Source organism: Schistocerca americana, chromosome 6 (assembly GCF_021461395.2).
Source record: "Schistocerca americana isolate TAMUIC-IGC-003095 chromosome 6, iqSchAmer2.1, whole genome shotgun sequence".
Classification (NCBI taxonomy): Eukaryota; Metazoa; Arthropoda; class Insecta; order Orthoptera; family Acrididae; genus Schistocerca; species Schistocerca americana.
In genome coordinates, this window is record NC_060124.1 from 259,838,448 (window position 1) to 259,860,577 (window position 22,130).

The 22,130-nt window shown below is 39.6% G+C and overlaps 1 protein-coding gene across 4 annotated transcripts in view; it reads left to right on the forward strand.

Moving 5' to 3' along the window:
* Nucleotides 1-22,130, forward strand: part of LOC124619414 (minichromosome maintenance domain-containing protein 2-like) — a 284,363-nt gene that overhangs the window by 237,169 nt on the left and 25,064 nt on the right. Inside the window, exons 10-11 of one of the 4 annotated variants that reach the window (XR_006980078.1) lie at nucleotides 1,618-1,737; nucleotides 2,054-2,096. The exons of 2 other annotated variants lie outside the window; for them this stretch is intronic. The gene's annotated coding sequence lies outside the window, so the exon portion shown is untranslated. Of the gene's footprint in view, nucleotides 1-1,617; nucleotides 1,738-2,053; nucleotides 2,097-22,130 lie in introns of those variants that run through there. One more of the 4 variants, XR_006980077.1, reaches the window with a different exon arrangement.

Here is a 22,130-nt window from a genome sequence, read left to right on the forward strand (position 1 = left end):
ACTTTCACAGTCCGGTTTATTTGCTCTTAAAGTTCGCTGGCGATGGCATTACATACCGCAGTGGTAAAGAGAATTAACAATCTGATAGTTTGGTATCACTGTCCATACAATTACGTATGCTTTTCATGGAACACAGTACTATTCTTCCCGCGCACGCTTCACAGACACGCTCTTCACCATACCCTCTACTACGCAACAACCTTTCAACTCTCGATATCACTATCGCTGTCCCCTGTCTATAGATGTTATATCGTCATCGTAAATTACATAAACCTTTATAAATGTTATTGACTGCATTTTTCACAATTAATAATATTCCAAAAGAGAACTTTAGAAACTTTACACAGGTACAAAGCAAGAAACATATTTATCCATTGGCAAACGAAATAATCACAATTACATCTTTACATTTAAAAACCATAGTAAAATGTTACATAATCACAATTAGAAATGCCCATATGAACAAAAGAAAAAGAATAGAAATCTAAAGAAAATCATGAAAAAAAATTTTATATGCATAATTAGCAATGCCTTCACAATGTTTCATTCATTACGTGAGGTTTTAATATTGATGCACTCATTAAAGCTTGTCTAATATTTTGAAATGCATCGAATGACCCTTATTCAGTACCCATTTAGCTTTTTTACTTTAACAACGATAATGGTCTGTGATTGTTTGTAGGTTGACCTTGTATGTTGTGATGGTAAAATCTAGTTAGCACACAGGACTCACATTGAGGGGAGGGCGACGGATCAAACCCGCATCCACCCATCCAAATTTAGGTTTTCTGTGATGTCCCTAAATAGCTCCAGGCAAATACCCAGATGGTTCCTTTGAAAGGGCGTGGCCAATTTGTTCCCCATCCTTCACATAATCCAAGCTTTTGCTCCATGTATAATGACCTTATGTTGATGGGATGTTAAGCCCATTGTTCCTTCCTTCTTGTGATGGCGATATCCAACCAGCAGCAGGAGAGACCATAATTGTTCCACATTTTTCAGTCCCCACCAGTCTTCAATCATCGTGATTCTCTCTGGATCTGGTCTTATTCCATGTATTCTTACTAGATGCTCTAGAAACTTGAGTTCTTAAGTAAAGTTTTAGTTAATGACATGCAATGTTCTTCCCATTTCTGTGGACTAGCAAAATATCATATGCAGAAATAATTAAATCTTGTAATAAGTCTTTATCTGAGGATTCATTCAGTGCATGTGTGGTGTCACCGCCAGACACCACACTTGCTAGGTGGTAGCCTTTAAATCAGCCGCGGTCCGGTAGTATACGTTGGACCCGCGTGTCGCCACTATCAGTGATTGCAGTCCGAGCGCCGCCACACTGCAGGTCTAGAGAGACTTCCTAGCACTCTCCCAGTTGTACAGCCGACTTTGCTAGCAATGGTTCACTGACTAAATACGCTCTCATTTGCCGAGACGATAGTTTAGCATAGCCTTCAGCTACGTTATTTGGTACGACCTAGCATGGCGCCATGTTCAGTTACTATTGATATTGTGAATCATGTACCGTCAAGAGCGACGTTCACCATTAATGGATTAAAGTTAAGTATTCCACCAGCTATGTCCGTTTTTCTAAATTCTAATTTCCTTGTCCTGTTCCAGACCTCACGCCAGTCTGCATTGAGCTAAAACACGTGCATTTCGGCCTCCTCTAGTAATACGGTGTTGGCTCTCCTGCCAACCACAACAGCATGTATGAACAAAACAGATTCAGTCCAAAAGGTAATATCCTAAACTGATATGACTTTCTATAAAAAAAAAATGCTGTATACTTTCATGAATTCTCATACAATTTTACCTGCCAGAACCCATTCATCAAATCCATTGAGGTAACATAACTCACATGATTAAACTTGCAGTTCATCAGTACAGATGGGTCTCTCTCTGTCTATGTGTTTGTTGAGTGTTCATACATCCAATACCAAGTACACCCCTCTTGTAGTTTTCCTTACTATTAATAAGAGATTGTTATATACACTTAAACTTCTTTCTATTACCTTATTTTCCCCCATTTTATTTCTCTCTTCATTTACTGCAGGTTGTAAACTTGGTGGAACAGGATACAGTTTACAGAAGAATGGTTCATTATCTTTTATTTTAAACTGACATATACTTGCCAATCACTCCAGGTTTATCGGAAATACATTACTATAGTTCAACATGGTTTTATATAAATCATGACTTTGTTCTTCAGTTAATGTTCATATACGTTAATTTAATTCCTCACAACCATTCTTGATTTGTCTTTGCTCAATGCCTGAGCATTAGCAACTAAATGCACTTTATGTAGTAATACAATTAATCTATTTGCTAAGTGATTTGTCTTATTGCATAACTAGAATCTCCACTGTTTCAGTACAGTACTTTAGCAGAAAGTTAGTATGAACTTAAATTTATTTATGTGTATGGGTATACTTCTTACTTATTTAATTAACTTTCATTTACTTCCTGTTATTACAACAGTATAGACTCCAGTCACTTTTAATATGAGACAAGTACTCTTATTTATATTTGTCTCCAAAAAATCCTTGGATGCCAAAGAAATCTCACCTCCTGAGTCTATGTAAATATCTACATGCCCTCCCCACACATTTCCTACCATTATAGGCTTTGTTTGATATTTCTTGTCCTCCTCCTCCAATAACCATTGCCTTGTTGGAACAGCCTGTGTGAAAACGAGCAATTTCTCGGTATGATTTTATTGTTACATCCTGGATTCTGAAAATTCATCAGTTTAAATGCCTTGGATCATGCTTCAGCTGTAAAAATATCATAACTCTGGACATAAATGAGAGAATAGCCTCAGGATCAAGACGTCTGTATGCTCTAAGCAGCCCATTCAAAAGTAAAGCTTTGTCAGTCACCACTAAGATAAAGATATTATAACATCATCATCTGCCCAGTACCGAGCGAGGTGGCGCAGTGGCTAGCACACTGGTCTCGCATTCGGGAGGACGACGGTTCAATCCCGCGTCCGGCCATCCTGATTTAGGTTTTCCGTGATTTCCCTAAATCGCTCCAGGCAAATGCCGGGATGGTTCCTTTGAAAGGGCACAGTCGACTTCCTTCCCCGTCCTTCCCTAATCCGATGAGACCGATGACCTCGCTGTCTGGTCTCCTCCCCCAAACAACCCAACCCCCATCTGCCCAGTAGTGCTGTATGGTTCAGAAGCTGAGCGTGTACCTAGAAAGGAAGAGAAAAACTGAATGTTTTCGAAAGAAAAGTGGTGAGAAAAACCTTGGGACCTGTGTTGACGAATGACATATGGAGAGCTCGAAAGAAAACTGAAATTTATAAGTTAGTGAAGTGACCCAATATCTTCCAGAAATTAAAAAGTTGGATACTGCAATGGGCTAGGGATGTGGCTGGAATGGAAAACCAGAGAATTCGTAAGAAGTCATTTGAAGGCACTCTCCAAGCAACAAGACCATTAGGCCGACCTTGCACACGATGGAAAGACGACATAGAGAGGGATGTCGCAGCTTTAGGAATCCCCGCAGGACAGAGAGAGACAGCGAGAGATAGAGAAGAAGATGGAAGAAAATTGTTGATGCAGTGTTTTATCTACAGGGCCTGTGATTACTGAATAGAAGAAGAACAATCCTGACTTCTGGCCCATGTACCCCATTTACCATTACTATAATGGGATAATTGCTTTTTTCTGTGCCATGGTTAGTAAAAGATGTTCCATGTTTTACTAGCGTCAAAAGCATTCATGTTGCTGTGTATAAATACCTGTGAGCTATTATTGTGTCGACCATTTCTTGTTTTATTTGAGCTATTGTTGTGTCTTTTTTTTCTACATGATAGAAGTTACTTTCCTTTCTCTTTTGAAATTTTGATGGATGATGATGATGTCCTTCACTGTTCTCTGTCTTGCTGTTTTCTCCCCTTATGTAATCCCCTCTTTCTTTTTCTTAAGCATATCCAGGTCTTTTATAAAGATTAACAGATCATCAACAGTCTCTGTCTGCTATACAATATTTCTTTCCTCGCGTAGTAAGTTAATTTCCTAATGAGGAATTGCACCAAATGTTTTTCCTCCACCAGGTTATCCAAATATTTAGAGCTAGTTAAATGCCACTTGATGTATTTTTGTCCACCCTATGTATTTTTATAGTATTTAGAATCTAGTAAGTCTAGCATTAATTTCATCTGTGCACTGGAAATCATCCCAAGATATATATTCTTCTGAGTGAGCAGTTCCTCATTCTGCCATGTGAAGCACTAGATAACTAAGTGTAAAATCTACTTTCTTAGAATCTTCCCACCTCATTGGTAAAGATCAAGAGAACATACTTCAACAAGAAGCCAGATGTACCTCACAATCTAGCATTTAGGAATCTGCTTTGACAAATTCATCCCATTTCCCCTTTGAAATACTTCTGTTAAATATTCCATATCCCTGAACTAGTGACAGTCATTTTATTTCATTGTTCTTGCTGTGTACTTCCAAAGGCTTGCCATAACTTCTGAAATTCATTATGGTGCTCAACAGTATTGTTCAAAGAATTAGTGATAGCTCAAGTAGAGTTGAGTTTTTCTTGTACCGTTTATCCAACTAATGCCAGTAGACATTTCTCCAAATTAGTCCAACCATTTGGATCATTATTTACGTCAAACAGTTCTCTACTACGTTCTAATGCCTTTCCTCAGAGTCACACACCTGAGATTTGATTATTCATACTTTTGAAATTACTACTTGAAATTCTTTTATATGTTTCATCTTAATATTCACATCTTTAAACTGTTCTTCAGTTTTTTTAGAGATGTCTAAGTCGCACTGCTTAAATATTTCTATATCATTAGCTAAGTTTCCTAAGGTTTCTTGTATTTTAGAAATTGTATATACTTTTGTAGATACTTATCTCCTTGTCTCTCTAGATCTGAAATGCTAGTGCTTAATTACTCCCCTTGGGTTTTAAGTTTAGTGATACTATTACATATTTCATACAATTTATATAATTTCTCCACTTGTGCTGTACTACTAATTGCCATTTCTTACAATTTCTTTAACACCTAACTTGGTGACTGAGAACAGGATACAGAACAACATTACATCAGTATTTACTTCATTTGCAGACTAATAATTATAGCTCTGGCAGTATTATGTTTATAGGTTGGTTAGTACCTTGAAGTACATTTGACAAGAGCAAGCCATTAATACCTATTTTGCCATAGGCAACAGGTCATGTTGAAGTGTGGACACTAACATGTGTAGTCCACTTGTTGGTGCAGTTATGACTGTGCATGAAACATCAGGTAGAATATTATGCAATGTATTTATGGAAAGACTGTTAGACATAGGAAAAAAAAACAACCAACACGTTGGAATATGTACATATTAAGGTACCACATATAAAAATGTTTACACTCATATCTTTACACCCTGTATATACTTAAAAACACTTCAGTAGTATGAATCTATTTGAACACCACTGACCTTAACTAATGAAATTTGTTTCAGTAACTTTTACACACTATTCTAACACAGAAAAATTGGACATGTGTGAGTAGGATTTGTGATCTGAGGGTTTCACATAAACTCATCTTAGGAATGAAGAATCTCGATGACTTTTGCCTCTTTCTGATATTGATATGGCAATTATCAGTCCATGGAGATTTTCGAGCTTGTATTAATTTTAAGATTTAAAATTAAATTTTTTGTGTAATTTTGCATTTACTATTATAATTCCTGAGAAAAAGGAGTCTTAACAGATGGTCAGAGAGATAGTCAGATAACATATGACAAAAAAAGAGCTGCTTGGCAAATTTTATCATCTTAGGTCAGTGGGGAGTATCCTACAGGTTTGAGAGTGTCAAGATATATGACATAAATGAGATATATGACATAAATGACTGCATCTTATGATTGCCCTGCTTTAGAAGCTTCCATTCTTCATACTGCCAGGGGACAATAGACATTAGTATCTGACATAAAATTGGACTTGATACATCTACCCATTTCTGAGAAAGGGTTCTTAATAGATGGACAGACAGACAAATAAAAAATGACAATTTTTTTCATCTGACATGATTAGAAATTAAAAATTTTCCAACTTTTTCCTTTACTTGTGCTGTGAAACCTTGCTTGCTGCCAAATTTCTTGAATCTACATCCAGGCAAAATACCCAGTAGGTTTTAATGAGTGAGTTTACGAGTATAAAAATATGGCCACACCTTTTGATTACGCTAACTTACACTGAAGCACCAAAGAAACTGGTATAGGCATGCATATTCAAATACAGAGATACGTAAACAGGTAGAATACAGTACTGCACTCAGCAACTCTTATATAAGACAGCAAGTGTCTGGCGCAGTTGCTAGATCAGTTACTGCTGCTACAGTGGCAGGTTATCAAGATTTCCGATAGTTTGAATATGGTGTTACAGTCGGCGCATGAGCGATGGAACACGGCATCTCCAAGGTAGCGATGAAGTGGGGATTTTCCCATATGACCATTTCAAAGTGTACAGTGAATATCAGGAATCGGATAAAACATCATGTCTGTGACTTCGCTGCAGCCCGATAAAGATCCTGCAAGAACGGGACCAATGACAGCTGGAGAGAATTGTTCAACATGACAGAAGTGCAATCCTTCTGCCAATCTGCAGGTTTCAATGCTGGGCAATCATCTGTCAGCGTGCGAACCATTCAACGAAACATCATCAATATGGGTTTTCGGAATTGAAGGCCCATTCATGTACTCTTGATGACTGCACTACATGAAGCTTTACACCTTGCCTGGGCCTGTCAATACTGGCATTGGATTGTTGGTGACTGGAAACATATTGCCTGGTCAGACGAGTCTTGTTTCAAATTGCATCAAGCAGATGGACATGTACAGGTATGGAGACAATCTCATGAATCCATGGACCCTGCATGTCAGCAGGGGGATGTTCAAGCTGCTGGAGGTGCTGTAATGGTGTGGGGTGTGTGCAGTTTGTAACACGCCCGGGAGTATAAATGGGTGGGGTACTTTAAACTGGTTGTTGTTTCGACCGTGCGCCCTATCCACACCATGTACCTGGTAATCCCGTGGCGATCGTATTGTTCTGCTCCACACTGCTGCTGGCTTGCCGGGAATTATCTATCGAAATATGCAAGCAAGTTAGGGGAGCCACTCAACGTCAAAACGCAACACTGTCTTACATTTGGTATGAACAACTATATTCTCAGACGATAAAAGAAAAACACAGGTTGCACTGTTTACATTCTAAGTCGTAAATGTTTATCTCAATTAACAATCTTGATGATTATCTGTCCACAATATCATTCAGATGAGTGTACGCGTAACCGACACAACGCAGGTGATTGTTGATGATGCGGAAGCCGAATGATCGAACGAAAGTTCTTACGCTCGTCACACATACAGATATCTGGTAATAGTCCTCCTTGACACTAGTAATGATATAACACTGTTTGTAAAGTTAATTTTTCAGTTCTCAGTTCTCACTCGTGTATGAGCATGCGTGTAACAGTGTATGAGCGTGCGGAAACGCGGTTATCGAACGCACGTCGTCACACTCGCTACAAAACACTGGCACTTGACTGCACTCTTTTATGGTAACTAATCTCTATTGATTCACATCAGTTCATACTGGGAGACCGAACACGGCGCGGATGATTGATACAGTACAGTACGACACACAACGAGAGGATACACAAATCCGTTATCAGCAGCACTGCTCATTTTTAAATTACTTCTTGACTCACTTTCCTCTGAATCATTTACTTATTTTATCACTTTACTGTAGGACTTGTAGCAACACTTCAACTTCCATATTAACAATGCCTCTCACATGCAGAGCTACACTCTACACAACATAACATTTCCGTGTCCCATGTACGACTCTCAAGACGCGGCTGCCCGTAAAGATGCTCCACAACTAAACTAGTGATATGACAGTACACTTACATTCCTGCATGAAAAAGTTTTGAAATTGTCGAAGAGAATAACGAAATATAGATACTTTCCTCCTGCAGGGGATTAAAGAGATGGTGCGAGGGGAGGGGGGGTGGAGGGGGTATACTGCCCCATCCCACAGTTATATACCATTGTCACATTGTGGACCAGATGTGAGTTACACATAATATAGCAAAACATAGATATAATAGAGTGGATACACAAGGAGCTAATACAATAAGACACAATAATATTAAGTCCCTAAAATAGAAAAGTTTACAAATACAATAGGTTAGATATGACAGACAGATGCCTGAAAGAAAGAGATTAAAAAAAAATAGTAGAAAAACACACACGTTCACTGCTACTCTTGGTAGGCAATATCACTGGTAACAGTATTAGGCAAAAACTGAAGAACCTCCATCAACACTAGGCTGTCAAAATCCAGGGAAAAGAAAAAAAAATTATTTCACTCCTCACAACACTGCATCACAAGGGAGCGTTCTTTGCAATGAAATGGGTGGGGAGTGACTGTAGTCGATGCTGCGCCGAACGGCAGATGTGCAGTATAGTCCGCAGCTTGCCACTCTTGCCTTGCAGTAATCCGTCCATTGGCGTATATGAAACAGTTTAATGGCGCTCTCAGTGTTGCCCTAGCAATGCCTATTCAACTTAGCCTTAATCTGTTACTACTACAGTAGACATTACGATGTTCTATATGACATAATAAACACATAGGCTATTAAGAAGATATGGATTTAGTTACTAAGCGAATGGTACAAACAAAAAAAAAAAAAATAGCAGTCATTAAGCAGGAGTAGTAAGAAACTTTTAAATGAAAAACTTTTGGATAGCACAACCTATATACACTAGACACTAGTAATCAATCAAACCATATCACTGTGTGGGCAAGAAGAAATGTAATACATATAATCTAGATTAAGCAGATAGAAAGTGAAAAGAAAAAAAAAGTTATTGCATGTGATGGGAACACATCCTAATTAAATCTCACTCGATTAGTGTGTCCTCATAAAACCACATAATAATCAGAAATTAATGTCTGTACATAAGGACAATAGCAGCTGACATGTGTACAGTTCCCACATGTCACAGAAAACAGTCATTAATCTTGCTCACTATGGTATGGTTTAATGTTTTCTACATGGTGTTTTCCCGCATGCCTATTTGGCTTCACACGAACCAGTTCAACAGTATTAGGACATTTGATATCGACAATACGATATGGTCCTTGGTATTCATGATGGAACTTCTTAATTTCTTTGTTCAGTTTGCTAGAACGTGTGTGGGTTTTGATTAACACAAGGTCACCGACTTCATACTTAATCGGTCGCTTGATCTTATCATGTCTTTCTTTCTGCCGTTGAGCCTCATCCCGTAAATGTTCCATGGCCAATTCAATTTTTCTGTCCCACGATTGATCCACAGCAGGAGAGTCATTCAAGATATTGGAGAATATACTTTCAGGTGGTTGGTTCAGCAGTATTTCACATGGTGCAAAACCTGCCGTGGTGTGAGGTAGGCTATTGATTACACCCTCAAAATCTGTTATATACTCTTTCCATTTGCTATGTTTCCGACTACAATAAGTCCTGCACATGCGGTTCACCTCTTTCATGACTCTCTCACCTGGTTTAGGGTTGGTCTATATTTGGCTATCAGAACCTGTTCCACACCATTCCTCCACAACATCTTCTTCCACTCCTTTGATACAAATTGTGGGCCATTGTCTGATAGCACTTGCCTCGGTTTGCACACCTGCGTAAAATAGTCATTTTCCATTCTCGCCGATATTGCCTTACCAGTTGCTTTCCTTAGGGGGTAGAACTTTACATATTTTGAGCACACTTCCAACACCACCATGAGCTGCGTGAAATTGCCACAGGACTTAGGCAGTGGACCAAGGAAATCAACGGCCACTGTCTTTGATTTCATCAGGAATTATGGGGTGCTTAGGTCCCTGATGGCTAACAGTACTTGTCTTAGTCTACTGGCACACATCACAGGTCCATAATATCCTCCTAATCTCTTTGCTCATACCAAAGAAAATACACTCCTTCCTTAGTTTTTCCAGACATTTGGTTGCGCCAAAGTGTGCATTACTGAATTGCGTGTACCACACCAGCTTCTCAACAGCATGTTCCGGAATGCACAACTTCCACTCCTGTGACAATTCATCCAAACAACAGTATAGAATGTTGTGATGAATTAAATATTTTCTCAATTTATCTTCTCCAGCACACCCGTATCTCACTTGCACACTCTTCAATGCAGGATCTTCATTTTGTTCACGTCGGATATTCTTAAGTAATTTGGTAACAAATTACTCATATTGAACGCCCTTGATCAAATTAATGCTTAATTCCTGCCCCTGTGGTCCATTAACATTTATATCATAAACGCCAGGTGGCATCCTCGAAAGTGCATGAGGTATGGTGTTCTGGTTCCCAGGTCGGTAGACAACACTAAACTGATATTCTTGTAAGGCAAGTGCTCACCTGGTAAGACATCTATGGTATAATTTGCCATCAAGTAGAAAGGTCAGTGCCTTATGGTCTGTGACTACCTTGGTGGTTCTGCCAGCCAGGTAATAACTGAATTTAGTGAAACCCCCTACAGGACAGAAAGTGCCTCTCTCTCTGTGACTGTATATTGCCGTTCCCATTTAGTCAGAGCCCTGCTTGCAAATGCGATTGTTTTAATACTATCAGAGCCCATTTCATCCAGTTGGTATAAGTGCACTCCTAATCCATAGTCTGAGCTGTCACAAGCCAAGTTAAATTCCTTGCTCAAGTCTGGGTGCGAAAGCAGCTTAGGATTGCACAGCTGTTGCTTTATTTCCTCAAAAGCACCTTGTCATTCATTTGTCCAATCCCATAACACTTTGTTCTTCAGCAGATTCAACAAATGTGGGTTACTAAGTGACTGACCACTTATAAACTTCCTATACCATCCACATAAACCAAGGAAACCTCTTAATTGCTTCTTACAGCGTTTTGCAGGAAAATCCTTGACCACTTGTAGTTTGTCCTCGCACGATTTGATCCCCTGTGCATTAACGATGTAGCCAAGAAACTTAACCCCACTCCTTCCAAAATCCAATTTCTCCAAATTCGCTGTCACTCCTGCTTTCTCAAAAGCCCATGAATACTCCTTCAAGTGTTTTAACATGCTCTTCCCAGTTTGCAGTTGCTGTCAGGATGTCATCAACATACACAGTGACCTTCTTACTCAACTGCTCGCCCAGTACCTTATCCAATGCTCTAACAAAGGCAGATGTGGAAATATTAAGGCCAAATGGTAGTACACGATACTGGTAGCTTCTTCCTCCATACAGGAATGCAGTGAAGGGTCTTGAATCCTTATGTAGAGGGACCTGCCAGTACCCCGGTCGAAGATCAATACTACTGAATACAATTGCTCCATGAATCTTTTGGAGTAACTCTTCCAAATTCTCAGGTCTGTCTCTTTCTGGAATAATAATTTTATTCACTGGACGTGCATCCAATATGACTCTGACATCGCCATTCTTCTTTTCCACAGCAAACATTGGGTTGTTATATTGGCTAGTTGACCTTTCTATTATTCCCATTGGCAACATTCTCAGGAGCTCTTCTTCCACTGCTTCACGTTTCAATTGAGGTATAACATAAGGCCGTACAAAAAATGGTTCATGCTCCTTCACTTGTAATTTGCACTCAGCTGTCTTGATTATATCAGATTCACGTGAAAAAACCTGCCTGTACCTTTGCAGGACCCTCACCAATTCTTCTTTGATCTCTCGGTCTTGATGCTCTTAATAACTGGAGTTTCCGTTTGACAACAGGTTCAATGTCTTCTGTGCTGGTCTTGCCTTCCCATCTCCACTGCTTCTTGTTCAGAGCTCCGGAATCTCCTTTCACAGCGCCTTGTGGTGTTAGTTGCAGATCGATATCATAGCATATCTTACTTGTTCCAACTACTTCTTTTACATTAATCCTCTCTTTAAAGGCAATAACAACTTCCGTTCCTCCTTCCGGCACTTCCACACATCCTTTTCCAAAGTTTAATTGAGCCTTTTGTTCACTTAACCAGTCGACCCCTAAGATCATGGGCAATGCCAACCCGGGCATGACTAGTGCCAACACATCATAATCTTCATCGCCAAGCTTCATTGTGACTAAGATCTGTTCCTTAATAACCCTGCTCTTTGCACCAACGGCACCTGTGATACATATTCCATGTACAGGAAAATTGGGTATTCTCCTTCCTTGTTCCAACCACTCCATATAGAGCTTCTGACATACTGCACTGACCTGGCTACCAGAATCCACTAACACATCGATACGAGTACCAAAGATTTCTGCTTCAATGATAGTCTGTATAGCTTCCTCATGGTCTTCACCAGCTTCTTGCATTAGGTCTTCCACAATCTCTGTCACATTATCCAGCTTGCGAATAGACATAATAATGGGCCCTCCATCCTCTGTTCCTGATCGGGCCGTGCCAGGAACCTCTTCCAGTTTTCCGGTGTTCCTTTCATATGCTGCCTATCCGGGCTATGATCTGAGTTTCGCACCTGGTCATGTGATACATCATGCCCTGGGTTCTGATATCCACAGTCACCACTGTGTCCTCTGTGACCACCATGGCCACAGAAACTACCTCCATGTCTCCTACCATTATTATTCCAATATCGTCCATCATGTCTATTGTTATGGTTTAAATGGGCATCTGTATTGGATTCGTTGTAGCCTGATACTCTACTATCACCTTCTCCTCCTCCTGTTCCTCATGAATCATACAACGTGTCTAATTGTCCTAAGGCTGACTTCATTGCCTCTAAGTCATCTCTAGGAATTGCTAACAACTTATCCTGAACTCCTGTCGGTAGTTTACTTATGATTAGGGACACTATTGCTTCTGTCATCATCGGTTCATCTAAATACAAGTTTCTCTCATAATAATCTTGGAAAAACTTCTTTAAATTCTGGTCATGCCCTCTCTCAAACCTTCTACCTTGGTTAGACTGTTACGTACTTCATTTTGCTTCCGTCTCGACCAATATTGTTGCAAAAATTCCTTTTCAAATTCAGCAAAGGTTGTACACTTATGTCCTATTCTCATACCCCAGGTACCAGCTTCACCTTCCAATCTTGCTGCAACAAAGCGTACCTTTCTTTGCTCACCCCATAGTTCAGACAACATGCCCTTAAATTGATCTAAGAAATCTTTAGGATGCCATCTCCCATTTGGTTCGAAGTTCTTAAAATTCCCTATGCCAAGGAAGACCTTGTCATTTTGTATACCAACTAACCTACCTCCAGCAATGCTTCCATCACGTAATAGTGATTTCACTTCACTCTTCACCTGCTGACCGACCTGTTCCTTAGTCTTGCCTACCTCACTGTACACGTCTTCTACCCCCTGCGCATAAGCATCCTGGTTTAATGCAACAGCTGATATCCTGTGTTTACAGTGTTTCACTTCCTCATCCAGTTGTTCAAAATGCTCGTCATAAACCTGAACCATTTTTGTAAGTTCTTCCTTCGCTTCTTTGACATCCAATTCTACCTTTTCAAAACATTTAGTATTGCCTGCAATGTTCTCCTCAAACCGAACGGTAAGTTCATCTATCCTCTGATGACTTGACTCGGCCAGTTTCCCTAGAGCCTCATTAGTCTTGTCAATCTTTTTACTGAGTCGTTCATTTATATGCTCTACCGATCGTGTAATATCTTCCATTAATTGTTTGTTTTCATGCTTCTGGTGCCTAATTTTTTCCTTTATTTGTTTGTTATCATTCAATAACAGTTTCTGGTTGTCTACTGATTGCATAATTTCTTCCCTTACTTGTTTGTTTTCTTCCTTTAATTGTTTCTGGTTGTCCTGCAATAAAGTTTTGAGCATGTCAACGATGGACAGGCCTAAGTTTACACTCATTCCGTTTAAGCGTCTCCATGATTGGTGACGACATTGCATTAGGACTTCCCATCTCTGTTGATAGACTACTGTCCCCTATACCGGAATCCGACACTTCACTACTCCTTGCTTCTGTTTTCGTCTCCATTTGATTACTTTTGCCTAAAGAGTCTACTTTCACCTATCTGCCTACTGCAGTTGCACCAGCCTCATTATTTGCCATATTGAACTACAGATAAGTCACTCAAGCGAGCAATAAACAAATCACCACACTCGTAGCACAGAATAGATGGCAATAGCCACAAACAAACTACAGCACTGTATGCATTCAATGCTGCAATTCGTGCTCACAAGCACACATAACATACAAGATCACATAAAAGAAAAGAAAAAAAGTCAATATAAGCTAACGTATAGTTCTGCAATTGTATTAACTGTTGCTAAAAAATTAGACTACTAAGTAAGCAGGGGCTGACAGTGACATTTAAGTTTACTGTACGATCGGCAAGGTAAATATTGTATTGTGATATTAATTTAATGATACAAAAGAATTTAAACTGTTACTGTTTGTAATTACGTAATTATAGAATGCAATCTGCACTGCCAGTTAATTACTCTCATTGCTTCAGTTGCGTGAGGTAACGTGGTGATGCGTGACTAACTTTGTGTTGTCTTATAGCTCCGTAGTCGCGGCTGTTGCGTAACGCCAACTCAGTTGATGCCATCCGGCTGTCAGCAGTGCACCATCTCTGCAAAGCGTCGCTCCTAGCAGCATCCCCTGTAATAATGGCTACCATATTAGTGCTCACTTTCTCACATAGGTGCCGCTAGCATTGCCAAAAGCGCACCACCGTGGAGTATGTTTATTTCATAGCACTAGGTCTTTGCACTGTCACGGATCAGACAAGTATATACACTGTGTCACAAGTGCTTTGACATACACATCCCACAGCTAGCGTGACGGCACTCAACAATCCAAATTAACAGATGTACAGAAATAGTTCTCCCTCCTAATAAATTATACGGCACTTCTTATCCGAAAATTGCAAGTCCTGAATACACGTCACCATGTAACACGCCCAGGAGTACAAATGGGTGGGGTACGGTACTTTAAACTGGTTGTCGTTTCAACTGTGCGCCATATCCACACGACGTACCTGGTAATCCCACGGTGGTCGTATTGTTCTGCTCCACACTGCTGCTAGCTTGCCTGTAATTATCTAGTGAAATATGCAAGCAAGCTAGGGGAGCCACTAAAAGTCAAAGCACAACACTGTCTTACGTTTGGTATGAACAACTATATTCCGAGATGATAAAAGAAAAACACAGGTTGTACTGGTTACATTCTAAGTCATAAATGTTTATCTCAATTAACAATCTTGATGATTATCTGTCCACAATATCATTCAGACGAGCGTACGTGTAACCGACACGACGCGGGCGATTCTTGATGATGCGGAAGCTGAATGATCGAACGGAAGTTCTTACGCTCGTCACACATACAGATATCTGGTAATAGTCCTCCTTGACACTAGTAATGATATAACACTGTTTGTAAAGTTAATTTTTCAGTTATCAGTTCTCACTTGTGTATGAGCATGCGTGTAACAGTCGCAGCGCGAGTGATTCTTGATAATGCGGAAACGCGGTGATCGAAAACACTGGCACTTGACTGTACTCTTTTATGGTAACTAATCTGTACTGATTCACATCAGTTCATACTGGGAGACCGAACACGGCGCGGATGATTGATACAGTATGGTATGACACGCAACGAGAGGATATACAAATCCGTTATCAGAAGCACCGCTCATTTTTAAATTACTTCTTGACGCACTTTCCTCTGAATCATTTACTTATTTTATCACTTTATTGTAATAGCACTTGTAGCAACACTTCAACTTCCATATTAACAATGCCTCTCCCATGCAGAGCTACACACTACACAACATAACAGTTCCGTGTCCCATGCTCGACTCTCTAGATGTGGCTGCCCGCAAAGATACTCCACAATTAAACCAGTGATTTGACAGTACACTTACAAGTTGGAGTGAGTGTGGGACCCCTGATACATCTAGATATGACTCTGACAGGTGACATGTACGTAACCATGCTGTCTGATCACCTGCATCCATTCATCTCCATTGTGCATTCTGACAGATTTGGGCAATTCCAGCAGGACAATGTGACACCCCGTATGTCCAGAATTGCCACAGAGTGGCTCCAGGAGCACTCTTCTTAGTTTAAACATCTCTGCTCGCCTCCAAACTCCCCAGACATGAACTTTATTGAGCATATCTTGGATGCCTTGCAGCATGCTGTTCATAAGAGATCTCCACCTTCTCGTTCTCTTACAGATTTTTGGAGAGCCCTGCAGGATTCATGGTGTCAGTTCCCCCCCCCCCCCCCCCCCCCCCCCCCCCAGCACTACTTCTGACATTAGTCGAGTCCATGCCATGTCATGTTGTGGCAGTTCTGAGTGCTCGTGAGTGCCATACACGATATTAGGCAGGTGTACCAGTTTCTTTGGCTCTTCAGTATATAAGCTAATGTTTATTACACTGCCAAGGGCCCATAGAGGTTAGTATGTGACATAAATTCCAACTAGCTACATCAGCCTGTTCTTGAGGAAAAGGGGTCTTAACAGATTTATGGTCTAACAGAGAATGTGATAACAAATGAATTTTTTTTTCCTGTAATTTAATTACAAATTAATAGTCGTCAAAATTTTTCCTCTGCTTGTAGAGTGAGACCATGCTTCTTGTGAAAATTTCATGATTTTAGGTCAGCATGAAGTACCTGGTAGATTTCGATGAGCGTGTTTGTGAACAGCAAAATATGTGACTGAATGGCCATTATTTTTATTGCATTGACTTAGATGCTTCTCTTTTTTATGTCACCAAGCGACCATAGACATTAGTATGTGATATAAATTTCAACTTGATATATTTACGTGTTCCTGATAAAAATGGTTTTGAACAATCAGTCAGCCAGCCAGACAGCAAAGTAATCCTCTAAGGTACGATATTGCAGTGAGTGTGTTATTTTGAATTACGATGCAAAATTCCTTTGAACATGCATGCATTGACAAAGGAACAGGCACTGCAGCAACGACAGCCGTTATGAAATATGTTAAATGTATTTTTAATTGTGAACATGGAAAACCATCAGCTCATCACGAGAAATTGCCTTACCATTTGGCTATCCATGCATGGCTCACAGTCAGCTCTAAATTTCCATATGCCATCAGCCATGCCTCTAAGGCCAGCACTCTTTCATTCATTACATATATTCCCATACAGGTGAGACATTTTACTTGAAAGTCATTTGTCCAGTGTTGGCGGATAAATACGATAGTACAGTGCCTTGTTATTCTGAATTAAAATGCTAAGTTCCTTTGGACACACATGCATGGTCCAGGCAAGCAACTTTCAAGTCAAACGTCTCACCTGTAAGGGAATAAGTGTAACAGATGTACGAGTACACATTGCAGATGCATGGCTGATGACACATGGAGGTTTGGGTCTAACCTTTGAATCATGCACAGATAGCCAAATGGTAAGATAACTCCTCACAATAAGCAGGAAATCCGGGTTTGAGTCCTGGTCCAGTACAAATTGTCATTGTCATCATTTCATTCTACAGGTGATAGTTGTGCACATCAACAATTGTGAATACATTTAATGATCCTGTAAGGGTTCTGTTTTTACTAACTAATCTTTAAAAAATACTGAGTTCTGTGTTATTTACAGCTCATCTTATATGTCACACTATTAACTGCCCTGTGCTGCCGATGCTGAGCAATTGTGCAGTGTTGCTTAGTCAGTTGACTGGCTGCTGCTCTGCAAAGCAAAGCTGCGCTATTGTCACATTGGTTGACCACTGCTGAGATGCTGTTGAATGTCACTGGTGCACTCATAGTCCCGAAAACAGTATACGGAATTCTTCCATATGCTTCTTGATTCACAAGTTTTTACTCAAGCACACAAATATATCTTGCGGTTGATCTTGCTGCAATTCTGAACTAATTTCCTTCATACAATTCTTTGTAACTATTCAAAATTCTTTGCTTTTCACTGAATGAAAATTACTTCTTCTTAAACATTTTAATTACAGTACTTTGGGTGACACTACATCGTGTTCTCGCGTATATCTTCTTCACTTTTTACTCGGGTTGCTTTTCCCATTATTTCTTTAAAATTGCTCTTATTTTTTATTAAACTCTTCTTTTTGCACCTACTATTCATGTCCTGCACTCAAGGCACCTGAAATGTAACAACCAAGTTCAACATACATTTATCGACGTTTCTTGACGAGGTGGACCAAAATCTTGTCATGTAACTTCTTCACCGTCTGCAGAGGGTTGTGAGCTGTAAGAGTGCTCTGAACTACACAAGCTTGTAAGTAAATGGGATAAACATTTTTCAGTAACTCTTCTTTATTTTGTATCCAGTACATAACAACCATTTAAGACTGTGGGTCGACAGATCTCTTTTCAACTATCATAGATACAAAAAGATCTGTAGGAAGGTCCAAATTGCTGCAAAAAAGTCATTTAATGATAAAATAATATATAATGCAGAGAATAAAAGCAAAGCTATCTGGGATGTTATAGAAAAGGAAACGGGGAGAGGCAAACAAACGCAGAATAACATACTGCTAAGGGAGGGGGATAAGGTAATACATGATCCACAACATTTAGCAAACTATGTAAACAAGCATTTTTCAAGTATTGCAGAGAAGTTATAGCAAAAATTCCCCAAAACAAATATAACACCCGTAAATAATGTTGCACTAAATACAATAATGTTACTTCCAACCACAGAGAATGAAGTCAATAAAACTGTTCAAAAACTAAAAAATAAAAAGTAAGTAGACTTAGATGAAGTATCAATGTGTGTATGGAAATAATGCATAGAGATTATACAAGGCCCTTTAACAAATATAATAAATGAATCCTTCACATCGTGGACATTTCCAGAGCAGTTAAAACATGCAAGAGTTGTACCATTGCTTAAGAAAGGTAATGCAGAAGACAGAAAATTACCAGCCCATTTCCTTTCTGTCAGCATTCTCAAAAATAATAGAAGCAATTATGAAATATAGATCAGAGAATTACCTGAATAAATACAATCTTTTAAGCGAATCACTGTTTGGTTTCTGAAGTGGCAAAAATACGGAGTCATCCGTAGTAGAATTCACAAAAGTTGTACATGATGCTCTTGATAAAGACGAGTGTGTCACACGCATATTTTTGGACCCTTCTAAGATTCTATTAAATAAATTAGAAGCATTAGGAATGAGAGGAGTAGCTTATAAATGGTTTGATCATCCCTAGCAGATAGGATACAAAGAGTAGACATAACACATATTTCAAATAGATCTAAACATTTAGTGAAACAATTGTTGTTGTTGTTGTTGTTGTTGTTGTGGTCTTCAGTCCTGAGACTGGTTTGATGCAGCTCTCCATGCTACTCTATCCTGTGCAAGCTTCTTCATCTCCCAGTACCTACTGCAACCTACATCCTTCTGAATCTGCTTAGTGTATTCATCTCTTGGTCTCCCTCTACGATTTTTACCCTCCACCCTGCCCTCTGATACTAAATTTGTGATTCCTTGATGCCTCAGAACACATCCTACCAGCCGGTCCCTTCTTCTTGACAAGCTGTGCCACAAACTCCTCTTCTCCCCAATTCTATTCAATACCTCCTCATTAGTTATGTGATCTACCCATCTAATCTTCAGCATTCTTCTGTAGCACCACATTTCGAAAGCTTCTATTCTCGTCTTGTCCAAACTATTTATCTTCCATGTTTCACTTCCATACATGGCTACACTCCAAACAAATACTTTCAGAAACAACTTCCTGACACTTAAATCTATAGTCGATGTTAACAAATTTCTCTTCTTCAGAAACGCATTCCTTGCCATTGCCAGTCTACATTTTATATCATCTCTGCTTCGACCATCATCAGTTATTTTGCTCCCCAAATAGCAAATCTCCTTTACTACTTTAAGTGTCTCATTTCCTAATCTAATTCCATCAGCATCACCTCATTTAATTCGACTATATTCCATTATCCTCATTTTGCTTTTGTTGATGTTCGTCTTATATCCTCCTTTCAAGACAGTGTCCATTCCGTTCAACTGCTCTTCCAAGTCCTTTGCTGTCTCTTGACAGAATTACAATGTCATCGGCGAACCTCAAAGTTTTTATTTCTTCCCAATGGATTTCAATACCTACTCCGAATTTTTCTTTTGTTTCCTTTACTGCTTGCTCAATATACAGATTGAATAACATCGGGGAGAGGCTACAACCCTGTCTCACTCCCTTCCCAACCGCTGCTTCCCTTTCATGCCCCTCGATTCTTATAGCTGCCATCTGGTTTCTGTACAAATTGTAAATAGCTTTTCGCTCCCTGTATTTTACCCCTGCCACCTTTAGAATTTGAAAGAGAGTATTCCAGGCAACATTGTCAAAAGCTTTCTCTAAGTCTACAAATGCTACAAACGTATGTTTCTCTTTCCTTAATCTTTCTTCTAAGATAAGTCGTAAGGTCAGTATTGCATCACGTGTTCCAATATTTCTACGGAATCCATACTGATCTTCCCCAAGGTCGGCTTCTACTAGTTTTTCCATTCATCTGTAAAGAATTCGTAGTATTTTGCAGCTGTGACTTATTAAACTGATCGTTCGGTAATTTTCACTTCTGTCAACACCTGCTTTCTTTGGGATTGGAATTATTATATTCTTCTTGAAGTCTGAGGGTATTTCGCCTGTCTCATACATCTTGCTCACCAGATGGTAGAGTTTTGTCAGAACAGGCTCTCCTAAGGTCGTCAGTAGTTCTAATGGAATGTTGTCTACTCCCGGGGCCATGTTTCAACTCAGGTCTTTCAGTGTTCTGCCAAACTCTTCACGCAGTATCGTATCTCCCATTTCATCTACATCCTCTTCCATTTCCATAATATTGTCATCAAGTACATCACCCTTGTATGGACCCTCTATATACTCCTTCCACCTTTCTGCTTTCCCTTCTTTGCTTAGAACTGGGTTTCCATTTGCGCTCTTGATATTCATACAAGTGGTTCTCCTTTCTCCAATGGTCTCTTTAATTTTCCTGTAGGCAGTATCTATCTTATGCCTAATGAGATAAGCCTCTACATCCTTACATTTGTCCTCTAGCCATCCCTGCTTAGCCATTTTGCACTTCCTGTCGATCTCATTTTGAGACGTTTGTATTCCTTTCTGCCTGCTTCATTTACTGCATTTTTATATTTCCTCCTTTCATCAATTAAATTCAATATTTCTTCTGTTACCCAAGGATTTCTACTAGCCCTCGTCTTTTTTACGTACTTGATCCTCTGCTGCCTTCACTACTTCATCCCATTTGTGTCAGTTGTTCCCTTATGCTCTCCCTGAAACTCTGTACAACCTCTGGTTTAGTCAGTTTATCCAGGTCCCATCTCCTTAAATTCCCACTTATTTGCAGTTTCTTCAGTTTTAATCTACAGTTCATAACCAATAGATTGTGGTCAGAGTCCACATCTACCCCTGGACATGGCTTACAATTTAAAACCTGGTTCCTAAATCTCTGTCTTACCATTATATAATCTATCTTATACCTTCTAGTATCTCCAGGATTCTTCCATGTATACAACCTTCTTTTATGATTCTTGAACCAAGTGTTAGCTATGATTAAGTTATGCTCTGTGCAAAATTCTACTAGGCGGCTTCCTCTTTCATTTCTTACGCCCAATCCATATTCACCTACTATGTTTCCTTCTCTCGCTTTTCCTACTCTCGAGTTCCAGTCACCCATGACTATTAAATTTTCATCTCCCTTCACTACCTGAATAATTTCTTTTATCTCATCATACATTTCATCAATTTCTTCATCATCTGCAGAGCTAGTTGGCATATAAACTTGTACTACTGTAGAAGGCATGGGCTTCGTGTCTATCTTGGCCACAATAATGCATTCACTATGCTGTTTGTAGTAGCTTACCCCAACTCCTATTTTTTTATTCATTATTAAACCTACTCCTGCATTTCCCTTATTTGATTTTGTATTTATAACCCTGTATTCACCTGACCAAAAGTCTTGTTCCTCCTGCCACTGAACTTCACTAATTCCCATTATATCTAACTTTAACCTATCCATTTCCCTTTTTAAATTTTCTGACCTATCAGCCCGATTAAGGGACCTGACATTCCATGCTCCGATCCGTAGAACGCCAGTTTTCTTTCTCCTGATAACGACGTCCTCCTGAGTAGTCCCCGCCCGG